Source organism: Pyrus communis, chromosome 6 (genome assembly GCF_963583255.1).
Source record: "Pyrus communis chromosome 6, drPyrComm1.1, whole genome shotgun sequence".
NCBI classification, from domain to species: domain Eukaryota; kingdom Viridiplantae; phylum Streptophyta; class Magnoliopsida; order Rosales; family Rosaceae; genus Pyrus; species Pyrus communis.
Window position 1 is genome coordinate 7419705 of NC_084808.1, and position 17630 is coordinate 7437334.

Consider the following 17630-nt stretch of genomic DNA (forward strand, 5'->3'; position numbering starts at 1 on the left):
AGTGCATGTGTTGAATGATTAAAGTGCATGTGCAATGTTTTAAAGGATGGAATGATGGAGGAACAAGTGCATGTGAATGCATGGTGATAGCATGTGCACGGTTTTGATTGGAATGATGGCAGATTGTGTGGGTGAGTGATTAGGTTGGGAATGCATGTGCAATGGATAAAGGAAAGGTTTAAATGTCCTAGAACTAAAGGGAACAAGGTTCCAACACTTTGGTCTTCAATTTCGTCCAACACTTTGGCTCCAAGCATAGGCTATCCATCCTTAGCCCAAAAGTGCTCCAAAAGTCTCCAAAATGCATCTTTTTGCTCCTTTAGCCCTTTGGACCTACAAACACACGAAAATAGCTTAAAGTACTAAAATAACTAAAGAAACATAACGTAAATGCACGAGAACAAGCCATTTAAGTCACATGAATATGCTCCTATCATAGGGTGTGTAGTCAGAAAATCTGTGTGAAAAACGAGTGCATATCTTGTAAGGATTTGAGCAAATTCTCTAAGGCATGTTACTTCATTTAAAACATGGTTTTAACTGCTTAATTGTGAAATAGTATGTGGTGACTATGAGTAAGAATGTACTTAAGTGTAAAGATGGCTAAAATCTGTGGGAATAATGATTTTTAACTTGTCATGTGCATTGGAAATCCCTGAGACGATTGTTGGAAGGTGTAGGTTGTGTTTTGTTCGTTTTGTCTAGTTTCGTGTTCTTTTGTTGTTTTGTTTTGCTCGAGGACTAGCAAAAGATAAGTGTGGGGGTATTTGATAGGAGCATATTCATGCGACTTAAATGGCTTGTTCTCGTGCATTTACGTTATGTTTCTTTAGTTATTTTAGTACTTTAAGCTATTTTCGTGTGTTTGTAGGTCCAAAGGGCTAAAGGAGCAAAAAGATGCATTTTGGAGACTTTTGGAGCACTTTTGGGCTAAGGATGGATAGCCTATGCTTGGAGCCAAAGTGTTGGACGAAATTGAAGACCTAATTGAAGACCAAAGTGTTGAAACCTTGTTCCCTTTAGTTTTAGGACATTTAAAACCATTCATATTCTCCCATAGCCGTGACTTCCCCTTCTTTCCAACATAATTCACATGCATTTCAGATTGCATTCCCATTCTTTAATTCAACCAACATAACCATGCACTCCACATGCATTTCCACCCTTACAAGACCCTAATCATTCATCCACACAATCTGCCATCATTCACACAAACACCATCATTGCCATGCATTCCATTCCATCTCCCATTTCAGATTGCATTTCATTCATTCCAACCAAGCCACATGCACTCCCTTTAAATATATTCAACCTAGCTGTCATTCCACTTCATTGCACATGCATTCCCTTCATAAATAATTCACATGCATTCATCATCATTCCCCCTTTAATCCACATGCTCTCCCATTTCAAATTACATTACCATTCACCACAGAAAAACACCATCATTGCCGTGGCTTCCATGCACTCCCACCCTTTAATCACATGCATAAATCAGCACATGCATCTCCCATTCCCATCAGATTTCCATCATATTCACATGCATTCCATCCTTTAAAACATTGCACATGCACTCCCTTTAATTAATTAAGCCACATGCACTCCCATCCATTTCATCATTGCAGCCAACACATGCTTTCACATGCATTTTCAGATTGTCCCCTTGCACATGCAGCCACATATTCATTGCACATGCAATTCCAACCCACATGCATCCTTTAATCATTCAAACATGCAGCCACATTCCCTCCTAGCTGTCATGTTCCCCCCATTTCACCTATAAATAAGCATCCTTTGCATTCATTCTCATTCATACACATTTCAGTCACAAACTCTTCCATTTTCAGAATGTAGACATCAAACCACAACACTCTTGCCGTGCCTTTCCCTATTAATCCAAACACCACTCCCCAAACCATTCACACCACCAAACCTCACCTTAGACCTTGTGCTACAACAACGAGGAAGAGAAGAGTGCCTAAACGTTCATACAATTCAAGTTTGAGTTGTTGGAATGTTTAGGTGTTTCTTTGATTTCAATGTTTAAATTCAATTCTCTTTGTTTTGTACGTATGAGGAATGGAAGAGAAGAGTGCCTAAACGTTCATACAATTCAAGTTTGAGTTGTTGGAATGTTTAGGTGTTTCTTTGATTTCAAAGTTATGAGGAACTAAACCCCCCTTTGTTAGGTGGTGATTCGAAATATATGTTTATGCTTGCATTTTGATTTGATTACTTCTAATTGCGTTTCATAAGTTGTGGATTCAATTTGTTTAACTGTTTGATTGATAACTTATTTATGCATGTTTAATTGAGAGTGCACGCTTAATTTTCATGCATGAATATGACGCTAGAATATAAGTGAGTTTCACCTAATAGTTACGAACTTATATTCACAAGTAGTGGAGGTTGCTTATAAACAATCGCGTTAAACGAATTCTTGGCATAAGTTTCATGCAATCCATAGTAACGAATGCCTCATCAACACTTATAATTTTCATAGAGCGTAATGATTCTTGCTTGTATCTCTATTATGCAATCATGTAGGGGACTTATGGGGAATGTTTTGAATTGTTGTATGCGCTAACCCATCCAATTCAATAACGTTAGGAAGATTTGAAGGTTAATTAGTGCATCACGGTTAACTTGGGGTGTTGAGAATTCATGGTTTATTGAAATGCAATTGGAAATCATTTTATTATGCAAGTGTAACATGTGTGGAGATGAACCCCTTAGCTAGGTTCCCATCCATTCTATTCTATCACAATTTCATATTTACTATCTGTTTTTACTTACAATCTGTTTTAATTTCAAGTTCGTATAAACCTAAATCCCCCTTTACTTTAATGTCAAATTAGTTAGAAATCAATTTAGTTTGTGCTTTTAAGTGTTTTGAATCAATTTATTACCCAATTTCGTCCAAAGTAGTCAAAGTGCTCAAAACTGCCCAGATTGTGTTTTTAAGGCAGTTTTGAGTGTTTTGGTGCTGTTTTGAGTCTTTTGGTTTGTTTTAGTGTTTTAAGTGTTTAGTTTTACATTCTTTGAGTCTAGTTTAGTGTTTTATATTGAGTTTTTACGTTTGAATCAAGCCATAATCTTAAATTCGTCCAACATTGAGTTTAAGGTCAGAAACTGCCTAGTTAGTGTTTTTAGGCAGTTTTGAGTCTATTGAACTTGTTTTGAGTCCTTTGAGTCTTTGTGAACGTTTTTAACTTTGTTTTTACGTTTTTGAGTCAAATCCAAGTGATTAACAATCCCTCCTAATCCCCGGTCCAGAACGATCCCTACTTACATCATTACTACAATTGTCAAAAAAAGGGTTTAATTTGTGTGCGTATAAATCTCGCATCACCGTGCCTCCTTTAAGACTTAGGCACATACATACACACAAAAATCCCTTCCCCCACACTTATTTTCTGCAACATATTAATCAAAAGGAATTCATTTAAGTCATGCTCACTATACTTCAAGAACAAGGGTATAGGAAAGTCCTACTCTAGGCTAGGTAAGGGGTGATGTGGTTAGCAAAGAAAATAGGCTAAACGAGGCTCAACGAGGTTAAAACTAATATATACGAAATATGGGAAGTAAGGCTATTTGGCTATGGTGGCAACAACACAACTTCATCTTGATATATATTATGCAATTCAATGTCATGCTTTGAATGAAACGGATATAAGTTCTAGCATTTAGTTCTATCATGATACAATTGCATTCTAAGCAGCAACCAAGCAAGGAATAATGAGATCATGCAACAACTTTAGAAAACAAAGAATCACAGAAAATAGCTCTCCAAAGAAAGTAATGGCTCGAGTCTCACAGGGATGTAGCGTTATTATGAGTTTCTTCCTTCAAGCATGTTACAAAAACGAATTTTTCTTTTATGATTGCATGTGAAGTCATACATTATAACCATAACCAAGCATAAACCAAGAGTAAATCAAACTTTTCTCTATGTTTATAACTCTTTTTAACAGTCATGCAATTACAAACCAAATCCTCATTATTGTGTTGGAAGGTACCCTAAGACACAAACACACAAAAATGACTCAAAACACTCTTTTTAGGCTTTTTAAAACAATTTTTTTCAAATTTTTATGGTATTTTCGGAGTTATAAAAACAAAACATACTAAAACACTCTAAAACAAATTAAAAACATCTTAAAACAGCAAGGAACAACATTTGAAGTTATGGGTGATAAAATCCCACGAATTTGCATTAACAACATTAGTTACCCCCCCACACTTAAATCAAACATTGTCCTCAATGTTTTAAGCATAGATTCACACAAAACATAAGTAAACACACAAAAAGCAACTAAACATACTAAACATGGCAGAATGTAATTAACAAAGAGAAGAGTTTAGGGACGCAAATCTGGTTATGGAGTGTAAATTCCCTCTTCTCCTTGGTGATTGCATTGAGGCTTTGATCTTTGTGATTCCACAGGCTTACTTTTGAACTGGTTTCCGCCCATCGTTGATTTTCCTTTGTGCTACTCTTGAACTGGGCAGCAGGATTCTTTTGGTCTCCCCCGAAGGTCTGAGCTTACTCCTTTGGTCTGTTTCTTTGTTCAATCTTTCCAATTCGTATTGAAAAGGGTTGGAGGATAACTCAGCCTATGTTTGTCTCCACATGCTTCAATGTATCATTTTCACTTGCCTTGCTTGCTCCCCTTGCAGAAGTGGTCCCTTCTCTGGAAGTGTGTCAACCGTTGAAGATGACTACTCGAGAGCAACGCTAGGTAAGCAATCAGGAATGGATTCCAGGCAGTCGGTTCCAGAACAGAAGACTGACTCCAAGTGCCTCTGATTGCTTTCGTTTACTTTGCCATGCGAGTAATAACAAGGGCAAAGGAAAAGATAGGGAAAGAGCATGATATGAGATACTTTTGCTTTAGACCTTGATGATATGAGATACCTTTGCTTTTGAAGAAACGGCGAATGAAGCAGCACATGTATTTGTTGTGGTTGTCTCCACATGCTTCGATCGACCGTTTCCTTCTGCCTCATTTGTACTCCAGGTTTCTGGTATCTTCTTTGGGGGAGAAAAAATTGAGTATTTCAAGAGGCTTTGCTGGGAGTGCGCCCTTAGAGGTGAGAAAGAGTTGGGCATTTTCTTCAGGTCTGCCTTGCCATAAAAGACGAAGGTCGACATATATAGAGATAATATCAAGTGGTGGTACTGTTCTTTTACCCTTGTCGACAAATGTCTCTTCGATATCTGAACGACGCCTCTTCGATTTCTGAGCAGGCACCCCTTCGATTTCTGAACGACGCCCCTTTGCTTTCTGAACGACACGTAGTAGTGCGGATGCGGCTCCTTTTGACAAAGCTGCACGCGTTTTCTGAAAAGCAGAGAAAGCGTCGCCGAACTTTGCGCTTGTCGGCTAAAGATTGGTAGTTGCGATGATGGCCTCCACGTGTTGTCTGAAAAGAAGAAATCTTTTGACAAAGTTGAACGCGTCTTCTGAAAAGCCGAGAAAGCGTCGCCTAAATTACGCTGGAAATTCCGGCTTTTTGAATCGGTGGACGCGTTGCCTTGGCTTTTTATAGAGCTATCGATCACCACAACAAACACACTCTGAAGATTTCCCATTCTTGAAAATCGACTTCGGCCCTTTGAGAATTAACTCCATCCACCCCATCTCTTTGAACACTTTTGAAAAATGGCAAACCCATCGAACCTTAGCTTAGAATTGAGTCTCAGCAGTGATACGGGCGCGCCGCGTCAAGGTAACGTATGGCGCCCTTCTTTCTTATCTTCTAACGGTCCTCTCACAGGTGCAGACTCCGTGATGCAGGATGCCACAACAACTACAATAGTAGCTAGGAACCTCCTCACTCCAAAAGATAGTAGGCTGCTGTCAGGACGGTCCGATGAGTTGGCCGTTCAAGAGTCCCTCACACTTAGTGTTCAGTGTGCGAGCTCTGTGTCCAACATGGGCCAACGCCTACTTGCTCGCTCCCGTCAGGTTGAATCGTTGATGGCGGAGGTGGAAAGTCTTAAGCAAGAGATCAAACTGCTTAAGTACGAGAATAGAAGTTTGCATGTGCTTGCAAATAACTATTCGTCGGGCATGAAGAGGAAGCTTGATGAGCTGCAAGAATCCAATGGTCGAATGCAAAGTGACCGTCAAAGGCTTGCGGCTTTCTTCCAGAGGCATATTTTTCCTAGCTCATCTAGCGTTCCACCAAGTGTTGAGGCCTCTTCTTCGATGCCTCCTGCTCCGATGCCTTCCGCTCCGATGCCTCGTAGTAGGGGTTCACGTAAACAACCTTTGTGAAGGCTCCATCATTCAGCCATTTTTTTTTTTTTTTTTTTTTTTTTTTTTTTTTTTTTTTACTGAACATGCTTTGTTTTATTCAGTGCATTGGGTTGCCTCCCAAGTAGCGCTTTCTTTTACGTCTTGCAGCCGGACGAAGAACCCAATCACTCCAGGATACGTTCACGAATCGGATGAGAACTCCGAGTCATAAACTAGTACCTAAAACAATAAACAAAACACAAATCAGAAACTAAAACTAAAATACATAATAAAAACGAACAATCCAAGGAATTAGCAAATTTTCTAATCCCCGGCAACGGCGCCAAAATTTGATGCGAGATTTATACGCACACAAATTAAACCCTCTTTTTGTCAATTGTAGTATAAGTATAAGTAGGGATCGTTCTTAACCGGGGATTAGGAGGGATTGCAAATCACTTGGAAACTGACTCAAAAACGTAAAATAAAGTTTAAAACACTATACTAGACTCAAAGAATGCAAAACTAAACTTTAAAACACTAAAACAAACCAAAAGACTCAAACATCACCCAAAACACTCAAAACTGCCTTAAAAACACTTTCTGGGCAGTTTTGAGCACTTTGGTGAATTTGGACGAAATTAAGTAATAACTTGACTCAAGAACGTAAAAACACAATATAAAACACTAAACTAACTCAAAGAATGTAAAACTAAACACTTAAAACATTAAAACAAACCAAAAGACTCAAACATCACCCAAAACACTCAAAACTGCCTTAAAAACACTTTCTGGGCAGTTTTGAGCACTTTGGTGAATTTGGACGAATTTATGTAATAAATTGAATCACAACACTTATAAACACAAACTAAAACACTTTCTAACTAAATTGGACATTAAAGTAAAGGGGGAATTAGATTTGACGAAAATTGAATTAATGAAACAAATTAATAAACTAGACAGAATGTAAATATATAGAATAGAATGGATGGATGCTAGCTAAGGGGTTCATCTCCATACATGTTACACTTGCATAATAAAATGATTTCCAATTACATTTCAATAAACCATGAATGCTCAACACCCCAAGTTAACCGTGATGCACTAATTAACCTTCAAATCTTCCTAACGTTATTGAATTGGATGGGTTAGCGCATACGAAAATTCAAAACATTCCCCACAAGTCCTCAACATGAATGCATAGAAGAGATACAAGCAAGAATCATTACGCTCTATGAAAATTATAAGTGTTGACGAGGCATTCGTTACTATGGATTGCATGAAACTTATGCCAAGAATTCGTTTAACGCGATTGTTTATAAGCAACCTCCACTACTTGTGAATATAAGTTCGTAACTATTAGGTGAAACTCACTTATATTCTAGCGTCATATTCATGCATGAAAATTAAGCGTGCACTCTCAATAAACATACATAAATAAGTTATCAATCAAACGGTTAAACAAATTGAATCCACAACTTATGAAACGCAATTAGAAGTAATCAAATCAAAATGCAAGCATAAACATATATTTCGAATCACCCCCTAACCAAGGGGGGTTTAGTTCCTCATAACTTTGAAATCAAAGAAACACCTAAACATTCCAACAACTCAAACTTGAATTGTATGAACGTTTAGGCACTCTTCTCTTCCATTCCTCATACGTACAAAACAAAGAGAATTGAATTTAAACATTGAAATCAAAGAAACACCTAAACATTCCAACAACTCAAACTTGAATTGTATGAACGTTTAGGCACTCTTCTCTTCCTCGTTGTTGTAGCACAAGGTCTAAGGTGAGGTTCGGTGGTGTGAATGGTTTGGGGAGTGGTGTTTGGATTAATAGGGAAGTGATGGAATGGTGCCTTAAGGCACGGCACCAAGGGATGGTTTTTGGTGGTGTTTCTGAATATGGGAGAGTGAATGGAATGGGTGAATTTCTGGCACAAAGGCCTTATTTCTGTGGTGAATGGATCCCCCCCTTTGTGGCTGCAATGAAGGGTTATTTATAGGTGAAATGGGGGGAATGTGCTGATTTGTGGTGCAATGATGAAAGGCAAAGTGCATGTGCAGAAATGATAAAGGGGGAAATGCATGTGGCTGCAATGGTAAAGGATGGGAGTGCATGTGCAATGTTTTAATGAATTGGGAAAGCATGTGCAAAAGGGGAATGCATGTGGCTGCAAGGTGTGAATGATTATGAGTATGATAAGTGATAAGTGTATGGTTATGATAAGTGATAAGTGGTTATGATATGTGGTGATGATAAGTGATATGATATGTGGTGATGATAAGTGTATGATATGTGGTTATGATAAGTGATAAGTGTATGGTTATGATGAGTGATAAGTGATAAGTGTATGATAAGTGATAAGTGATAAATGTATGATATGTGGTGATGATAAGTAATGGGAAAGCATGTGGATTAGGTTGTGAAAGCATGTGAATACATGTGTTGATGAATGGGATTGTGGAGATGCACGGCATAAGGGAATTGGAAAGGTTTAAATGTCCTAAAACTAAAGGGAACAAGGTTCCAACACTTTGGTCTTCAATTAGGTCTTCAATTTCGTCCAACACTTTGGCTCCAAGCATAAGCTATCCATCCTTAGCCCAAAAGTGCTCCAAAAGTCTCCAAAATGCATCTTTTTGCTCCTTTAGCCCTTTGGACCTACAAACACACGAAAATAGCTTAAAGTACTAAAATAACTAAAGAAACATAACGTAAATGCACGAGAACAAGCCATTTAAGTCGCATGAATATGCTCCTATCAACAACCTGCCAAGTGTTACCTTTGGTTTTATGAAAGTTTCTTGTTCGTAACACCTTCTTGATTAGGAACTCAAGTTGCACATCACAACTAGGCTCATGATTAGGAACATGTGATCAAGTCCACACATCATATGGTTGATCATATCTAAGTGAAACAAACTCAAGAAATAGGTAGATGGCTGAGTATAAGCTAACTTAACAAACATGGACTTGGTTTAGCAATGGTGAAATCGAATCCCTAGCTTCATCTCTATTGATACTATCCCATTTTATTAGTTATTGATTCATTTATTTGTATTTACTTCATTCTCTTATGTTTTCAAGTTACAACCACAAATCTGCCTACATTGAGTAGTTTTATTTCTCTAGTAGAGTTCTTGCAAAACAAGTGATTATATAGGACTAATTAGTCTCTGTGGATTCGACACCCTTACTTGTGCCATTATACTAAACATATTTTAGCATCTAGGAAGGAAAACCCTCAACAAAAAATGGCGCCGTTGCCGGGATTTCAGTCCCCGGCAACGGCGCCATTTGTTATTTAAATTTTGTTCTTTTCATTGTAGGTAGATTCTTGATTTTCATTCAAACGTGTGTTATTTTGTTTCAGGTAGTATATGTCAAATAGACTTGTTGAGTTAGGCCAAAGAATTGAACGGTTAAAGGGCCACACTTTGGACAACTTTGTGCCATCAAGTTCCTCCTTTATCCGTGAAGAAGAGGAAGGGAATTCACCTAGTTCAACAAGTAAAGGATCTGAGCAATTTAATTGGGAAAGAGAAGAAGAGATGGCGAGCAACCAAGATGAGCTTCGAGCTTTGGAGGACTTTGCTCAGCCAATCATACCAAATTCACCTTCATGCATCTTGCTGCCCACAGAAGCTAGAAACTATGATCTTAAATCTTCACATTTCCATATGTTTCCCTCTTTTTATGGCTTACCTAATGAAGACCCTTTAGCTCATATTAAAGAGTTTTACAATGTTGTGAGTGGTTTGCCTTTGCAGGGAGTGAGTGAAGCAAATTTGAGGATGAGAGTGTTTCCTTACACCTTGAAAGATAGGGCCAAGAGTTGGTTGATGACTCTAACACCAGGTTCCCTCACTACATGGGATGCTGTGGCTAATAAGTTCTTGGAGAAGTTCTTTTCCACTCAAAAGACAACCACATTAAGGGGACAAATATTCAACTTCAAACAAGATGATGGAGAACCTTTCAATGAGTGTTGGGAGCGCTTTAAAGGCCTCTTGCTGCAATGTCCACACCATGGGTTACCTTTTCACTTACAAATGCAAATTTTCTATGATGGACTAACCCAAACATGTCAATCAACTGTTGATAATGCAGCAGGTGGAGCATTGAAGAAAAAGAATGCCCAAGAGTCATATAACATTTATGAGATGTTGGGGTCTAATGCTCAACACAAAGATTTAAGGGGTAAGAAAGTTGGAGTCTATGCAACAAGCTCTAATCATGATCTTTTGTTGCAGGTAGCTAACCTAGAAAGGAAGATTGAATCCGTGCTCAACATGGTGCCAAAAGCAAATGAAGTGTGTGCCATTTGCAACATACCAAGCCACCCTACTCATCAATGTCCATCTAGGGAAGCTTATCCCGAGTATGTTCAAGAGCAAGTGAACCTCATGAATTCTTACAATCAAAGGCCAAGGAATGATGTGTATTCCAATACATATAACTCAAGTTGGAGAGATCATTGATGCGATATTTATACGCACACAAATTAAACCCTCTTTTTGTCAATTGTAGTAAGTATGTAAGTAGGGATCGTTCTGGACCGGGGATTAGGAGGGATTGTTAATCACTTGGATTTGACTCAAAAACGTAAAAACAAAGTTAAAAACGTTCACAAAGACTCAAAGGACTCAAAACAAGTTCAAAAGACTCAAAACTGCCTAAAAACACTAACTAGGCAGTTTCTGACCTTAAACCCAATGTTGGACGAATTTAAGATTATGGTTTGATTCAAACGTAAAAACACAATATAAAACACTATACTAGACTCAAAGAATGCAAAACTAAACTTTAAAACACTAAAACAAACCAAAAGACTCAAACATCACCCAAAACACTCAAAACTGCCTTAAAATCACTTTCTGGGCAGTTTTGAGCACTTTGGTGAATTTGGACGAATTTATGTAACAAACTGAATCAAAACACTTATAAACACAAACTAAATTGATTTCTAACTAATTTGACATTAAAGTAAAGGGGGATTTAGGTTTTGACGAAATTAAGCTAAATGCACAGATTTAAATTAAAACAGAATGTAAATATGAATTTGATGGAATTGAATGGATGGGAACCTAGCTAAGGGGTTCATCTCCACACATGTTACACTTGCATAATAAAATGATTTCCAATTGCATTTCAATAAACCATGAATTCTCAACACCCCAAGTTAACCGTGATGCACTAATTAACCTTCAAATCTTCCTAACGTTATTGAATTGGATGGGTTAGCGCATACAACAATTCAAAATATTCCCCACAAGTCCCCTACATGATTGCATAATAGAGATACAAGCAAGAATCATTACGCTCTATGAAAATTATAAGTGTTGACGAGGCATTCGTTACTATGGATTGCATGAAACTTATGCCAAGAATTCGTTTAACGCGATTGTTTATAAGCAACCTCCACTACTTGTGAATATAAGTTCGTAACTATTAGGTGAAACTCACTTATATTCTAGCGTCATATTCATGCATGAAAATTAAGCGTGCACTCTGAATAAACATACATAAATAAGTTATCAATCAAACGGTTAAACAAATTGAATCCACAACTTATGAAATGCAATTAGATGTAATCAAATCAAAATGCAAGCATAAACATATATTTCGAATCACCCCCTAACCAAGGGGGGTTTAGTTCCTCATAACTTTGAAATCAAAGAAACACCTAAACATTCCAACAACTCAAACTTGAATTGTATGAACGTTTAGGCACTCTTCTCTTCCTTGTTGTTGTAGCACAAGGTCTAAGGTGAGGTTTGGTGGTGTGAATGGTTTGGGGAGTGGTGTTTGGATTAATAGGGAAGGCAAGGAGTGTTTTTGGGCAGAAAATATGAAGAATGGTGAAGTATGGCTGTGTTAGAGAGAGGGAATGAATTTCTGGCGTGAATGAATGTGTATGGAAGAGTCTATGAATTTCTGAATATGGGAATGAGTTTTGTGGCTGCAATGGATGCTTATTTATAGGTGGAGAAAGGGGTGAATGTGCATGTGGCTGATTTGTGGTGCAATGATGAAAGGCAAAATGCATGTGGCTGATTTGTGGTGAGTGGGAATGCAATCTGAAATGGGAGAGCATGTGGATTAAAGGGGGAATGCATGTGGCTGCAATGGATGTTTATTTATAGGTGAAAAAGAAGGAATATGACAGCTAGGAGGTTGGTGGAAAGCTGGAAATGCATGTGGAGTGGCCGCAAGGTGTGAATGATTATGAATGCATGTGCAATGTTTTGGTGTGAATGATTGAATGTGCATGTGGCTGCAATGGAGTAGGAATCCTTCAATTTCGTCCATCCTCTTGGCTCCAAGCATATGATATCCATTTCAATCTCTAATTTTCTCCAAAAGGCTCCAAAAGGCATCCTTTTGCATACTTTGCCCTTAGAACCTGAAAACACACAAAAGAAGCATAAAGGACTAAAATAACTAAAGAAACATAACGTAAATGCACGAGAACAAGCCATTTAAGTCGCATGAATATGCTCCTATCAAATTCCCCCACACTTAGCTTTTGCTAGTCCTCGAGCAAAACAAAACAAAAGAAACCAAAAACAAAACAAAACGAACAAAACACAACCTACACCTTCCAACAATTGTCTCAGGGATTTCCAATGCACATGACATGTTAAAAATCATTATTCCCACAGATTTTAGCCATCTTTACACTTAAGTACATTCTTAATCATAGTCACCACATACTAGTTCACAATTAAGCATTTAAAACACATTTCGAATGTAGTAACATGCCTTAGAGAATTTGCTCAAATCCTTACAAGAATGCACTCTATTTTCACACAGATTTTCTGACTACACACCCTACACTAGTTATATGTGAGAGATTGATGTAAACATGAAAGACTAGTATCTCACATATGTTATAACAAAGAAAGCATTTTCTGGATTTACGATAATGACATGAATATGATCTCATGAATGGAATGCTACTACTTAGAATGAGAACTAGTGATTCCATAAGCTCATATCAATTCCAAACTCCACAAATTGAACACATAACATCAAGATAGAAGTTGAGGGTTGTGACGGGGCTAAGGGTAATGTTTTAACAAAGAAAGGTAAAGTAAAACAAAGGTTTTTAAAGTAATAGGAAGCGAAGTAATGAAATTGACACTTGAACTCACTTTTAATGGCAGAAATCAACTTTTAAACACAAGGGAAGATTCATGCAACAACTAGGGTCAAATTCACTCTTTTGGACCCTTCCTTCAATAACCAATGCTTGTGAGATCATTCTCACTTATTTTTCAACTCTTTTTCTTTCTTTTCAACACTTTTCTATTTTTTTTTTTTTTTTTTTTCCACGAATTTTTTTTTTTTTTCTTTATTTCATTCTTTGGCCGTGCCCTATTATCTTCCCCCACACTTATTTTCTGCAATATATTGATCAAAAGGAGTTCATTCTAAGTCATGCTTCACTATCCTTTAAGAACAAGGGTATGGAAAGTCCTAATCTAGGCTAGGTGAGGATAATGTGGTTAACAAAGAAAATAAGCTTGAAAAGGCTCAAAAGGGGTAATCCTACAATACATGTGAAAAGGGGTAGGCTTTTTGGCTTTGGCTTGACTAACAACTTCATCTTATTGTATGTTATGCAATCAATATCATGCTTTGAATGAAACGGATATAAGTTCTAGCATTTAGTTCTATCATGATACAATTGCATTCTAAGTAGCAACCAAGCAAGGAATATTGAGATCATGCAACAACTTTAGAAAACAAAGAATCACAGAATATAACTCTCCAAAGAAGGTAATGGCTCGAGTCTCACAGGGTTGTAGCGTTTGTTTGAGTTCCTTCCTTCAAGCATGTTACAAAAACGAATTTTTCATGTGAAGTCATACATTATAACCATAACCAAGCATATACCAAGAGTAAATCAAACTTTTCTCTATGTTTATAACTCTTTTTAATAGTCATGCAATTACAAACCAAATCCTCGTCATTGTGTTGGAAGGTACCCTAAGACATAAACACACAAAAACGACTCAAAACACTCTTTTTAGGCTTTTCAAAACATGTTTTTCAAATTTTTATATGTTTTTCGGATTTATAAAAACAAAACATATTAAAACACTCTAAAACATCTTAAAAACGTTTTAAAACAGCAAGGAACAACATTTGAAGTTATGGGTGATAAAATCCCACGACTTTGCATCAGATATACTTAGTTACCCCCCCACACTTAAATTAAACATTGTCCTCAATGTTTTAAGCTTAAAATCACACCAAACAAAAGTAAACATAACAACAGCAACGAAACATACTAAACATGGCATAATGTAAATAACAAAGAGAAGAGTTTAGAGACGCAAATCTGGTTGTGGAATGTAAATTCCATCTTCTCCTTGTTGATTGCATTGAGGCTTGATGTTGTTGATTCCACAGGGGTTCCTCCCATCGTTGATTTTCCTTTGTGCTACTCTTGAACTGGGCAGCAGGATTCTTTTGGTCTCCCCCGAAGGTCTGAGCTTACTCCTTTGGTCTGTTTCTTTGTTCAATCTTTCCAATTCGTATTGAAAAGGGTTGGAGGATAACTCAGCCTATGTTTGTCTCCACATGCTTCAATGTATCATTTTCACTTGCCTTGCTTGCTCCCCTTGCAGAAGTGGTCCTTTCTCTGGAAGTGTGTCAACCGTTGAAGATGACTACTCGAGAGCAACGCTAGGTAAGCAATCAGGAATGGATTCCAGGCAGTCGGTTCCAGAACAGAAGACTGACTCCAAGTGCCGCTGATTGCTTTCGTTTACTTTGCCATGCGAGTAATAACAAAGGCAAAGGAAAAGACAGGGAAAGAGCATGATATGAGATACTTTTGCTTTAGACCTTGATGATATGAGATACCTTTGCTTTTGAAGAAACGGCGAATGAAGCAGCACATGTATTTGTTGTGGTTGTCTCCACATGCTTCGATCGACCGTTTCCTTTTTCCTCATCTGTACTCCCGGTATCTGGTATCTTCTTTGGGGGAGAAAAAATTGAGTATTTCAAAAGGCGTTGCTGGGAGAGCGCCCTCAGAGGTGCGGAAGAGTTGGACATTTTCTTGAGGTCTGCCTTGCCATAAGAGATGAATGTCGACATATATAGGGATTTCTTAATAACAAGTGGTGGTACTTTTCTTTTACCCTTATCGACAAACGTCTCTTCGATATCTGAACGACGCCTTTTCGATTTCTGAACGACGCCTCTTCGATTTCTGAACGGCAAAAGTAGTCACGGGCGCTGCTCTGTCACCACGCGTTTTCTGAAAAGCAGAGAAAGCGTCGCCGAACTTTGCGCTTGTCGGCTAAAGATGTGTAGTTGCGATGATGGCCTCCACGTGTTATCGACTTTGTCAGATATCTTTTGACAAAGTTGAACGTGTTTTCTGAAAAGCCGCGAACGCGTCGCCGAACTTCATGCAGGAAAATCCGAATTTTTGAATCGGTGGTCGTGTCGCTTGGCTTTTTATAGCGGTATCGATCACCCCAACATACACACTCTGAAGATTTCCCATTCTTGAAAATCTACTCCGGCCCTTTGAGAATTAACTCCATCCACCCCTTCTCTCTGAACACCTTTGAAAAAAATGACTAACTCATCAAACCTTTGCTTAGATTTGAGTCTCAGCAGCGATCCGGTTGCACCCCGTCAAGGTAATGTGTGGCGCCCTTCTTTCTTAGGTTCTAACGGTCCTCTTACAGGTGAGGACTCCATGATGACGGATGCAACAACAGCTACGATAGTAGCTAGGAACCTCCTCACTCCTAAGGATAGTAGGCTGCTTTCAGGACGGTCCGATGAGTTGGCCGTTCAAGAGTCCCTCGCTCTCAGCGTTCAGTGTGCAGGCTCTGTGACCAACATGGGCCAACGCCTACTTGCTCGCTCCCGTCAGGTTGAATCGTTGATGGCAGAGGTGGAAAGTCTCAAGCAAGAGATCAAGCAGCTGAAGTATGAGAATAGAAGTTTGCATGTGCTTGCAAACAACTATTCGACGGGCATGAAGAGGAAGCTTGATGAGCTGCAAGAATCCAATGGTCGAATGCAAAGTGACCGTCAAAGGCTTGCGGCTTACTTCCAGAGGCACATTTTTCCTGGCTCATCCAGCGTTTGGCCAAGTATTGAGGCCTCGAATGCTCTAGCTCCGATGCCTTCCGCTCCGATGCCTTCTGCTCCGATGCCTTCTGCTCCGACGCCTCGTAGTGGGGCTTCACGTAAACAACCTTTGTGAAGCTCCATCTTTCTCCATGTTTAGTATCTTTTTTTTTTTTTTTTTTTTTTTTTTAAATCAAATCAAACGGCATGGAATTGGTCCTTGAATGGAAGGTGATACTTGAAGTGAACCAGCATTGGTTTGAATTCTAGTGTAGGTGCCTGATTCATAAAAAACACCACTCCCTTGAAAGTTTCAGGGATATTGGACTTGGCCAGATTGCATGCGATGGTTATGACTTGTCCAATGTCATCAAATTCAACTTCTTTGGGTTTTGTGGTTTCAAGAACGTCCTCTTTGATGAATTCATGACATTCCCTACTTTTCACCTTTGGAAGGTCTTCCAAGATGTCTTTTTCACCTTCTTCTTCCTTGGAAGTCATGAATCTGCAAGGAATAGGGATATTAGGTGGAATGGGGTTAGAATTAATTAAATTTGGAACAACCTTACTTGAATTAGATGGCGTAGGAGCAATAGGTGCCTCCGGCAAAGGTGTTTCAAATCCTCCCTTCGGATTTGCAATGTTTGAACTAGGGAGTTCGCCTTGGTCTCGAAACTATCCTACGAACTCCGCGATCTGCCCAATTTGCTTTTCCAAATGGTCCAACCTTTTGTCTTGATTTTCCCTCTCTTCGTTTTGAGCTTGGACTCCCTGCGTCAAAGTAGTAAGTAATTGAAAAATCGTATCATTATCATTTGAATTACCTACATTACTTTGGGCAAGTTGTGGTGGCTGCATAGGCGTTGAATAGAACTCCTCGTATGGTGGCTGCCAATATCCGTCTTGTTGAGCCTCATTGTCTTGATTTTGTGAGCCCTGCACCAAACAAATTAATTCATTAAGCTTTTGATTATAATCTATTGAAGAACTTGAGTTTGGTTGGGCATATTGAATATGAGGTTGTGGTGGCTGCATAGGCGTTGAATAGAACTCCTCATATGGTGGCTGCCAATATCCTTCTTGTTGAACATGTTGAGGTTCCCACCACATAGAGTTTGAATGATCACTCCAATCCGAATTGTAAGTATTGGAAAACACGTTATTCCTTGATTGAAGATCAAATGTACCAACGCTTTGCATTTGTGACCTTTCCATGAGCTGTGACAAAAGAGAAGCATTATCAAGTGCCATGTTGTGCTTCTCTA

The 17630-nt window shown here is 38.5% G+C and overlaps 1 non-coding gene across 1 annotated transcript; it reads right to left on the reverse strand.

Moving 5' to 3' along the window:
- Positions 1-10183: 10183 nt before the first annotated feature.
- On the reverse strand, positions 10184-10294 carry LOC137738525 (small nucleolar RNA R71). The gene has a single exon (XR_011068969.1). It is a non-coding gene; the product is annotated as a small nucleolar RNA R71 (small nucleolar RNA).
- Between the last annotated feature and the right edge of the window lie 7336 nt (positions 10295-17630).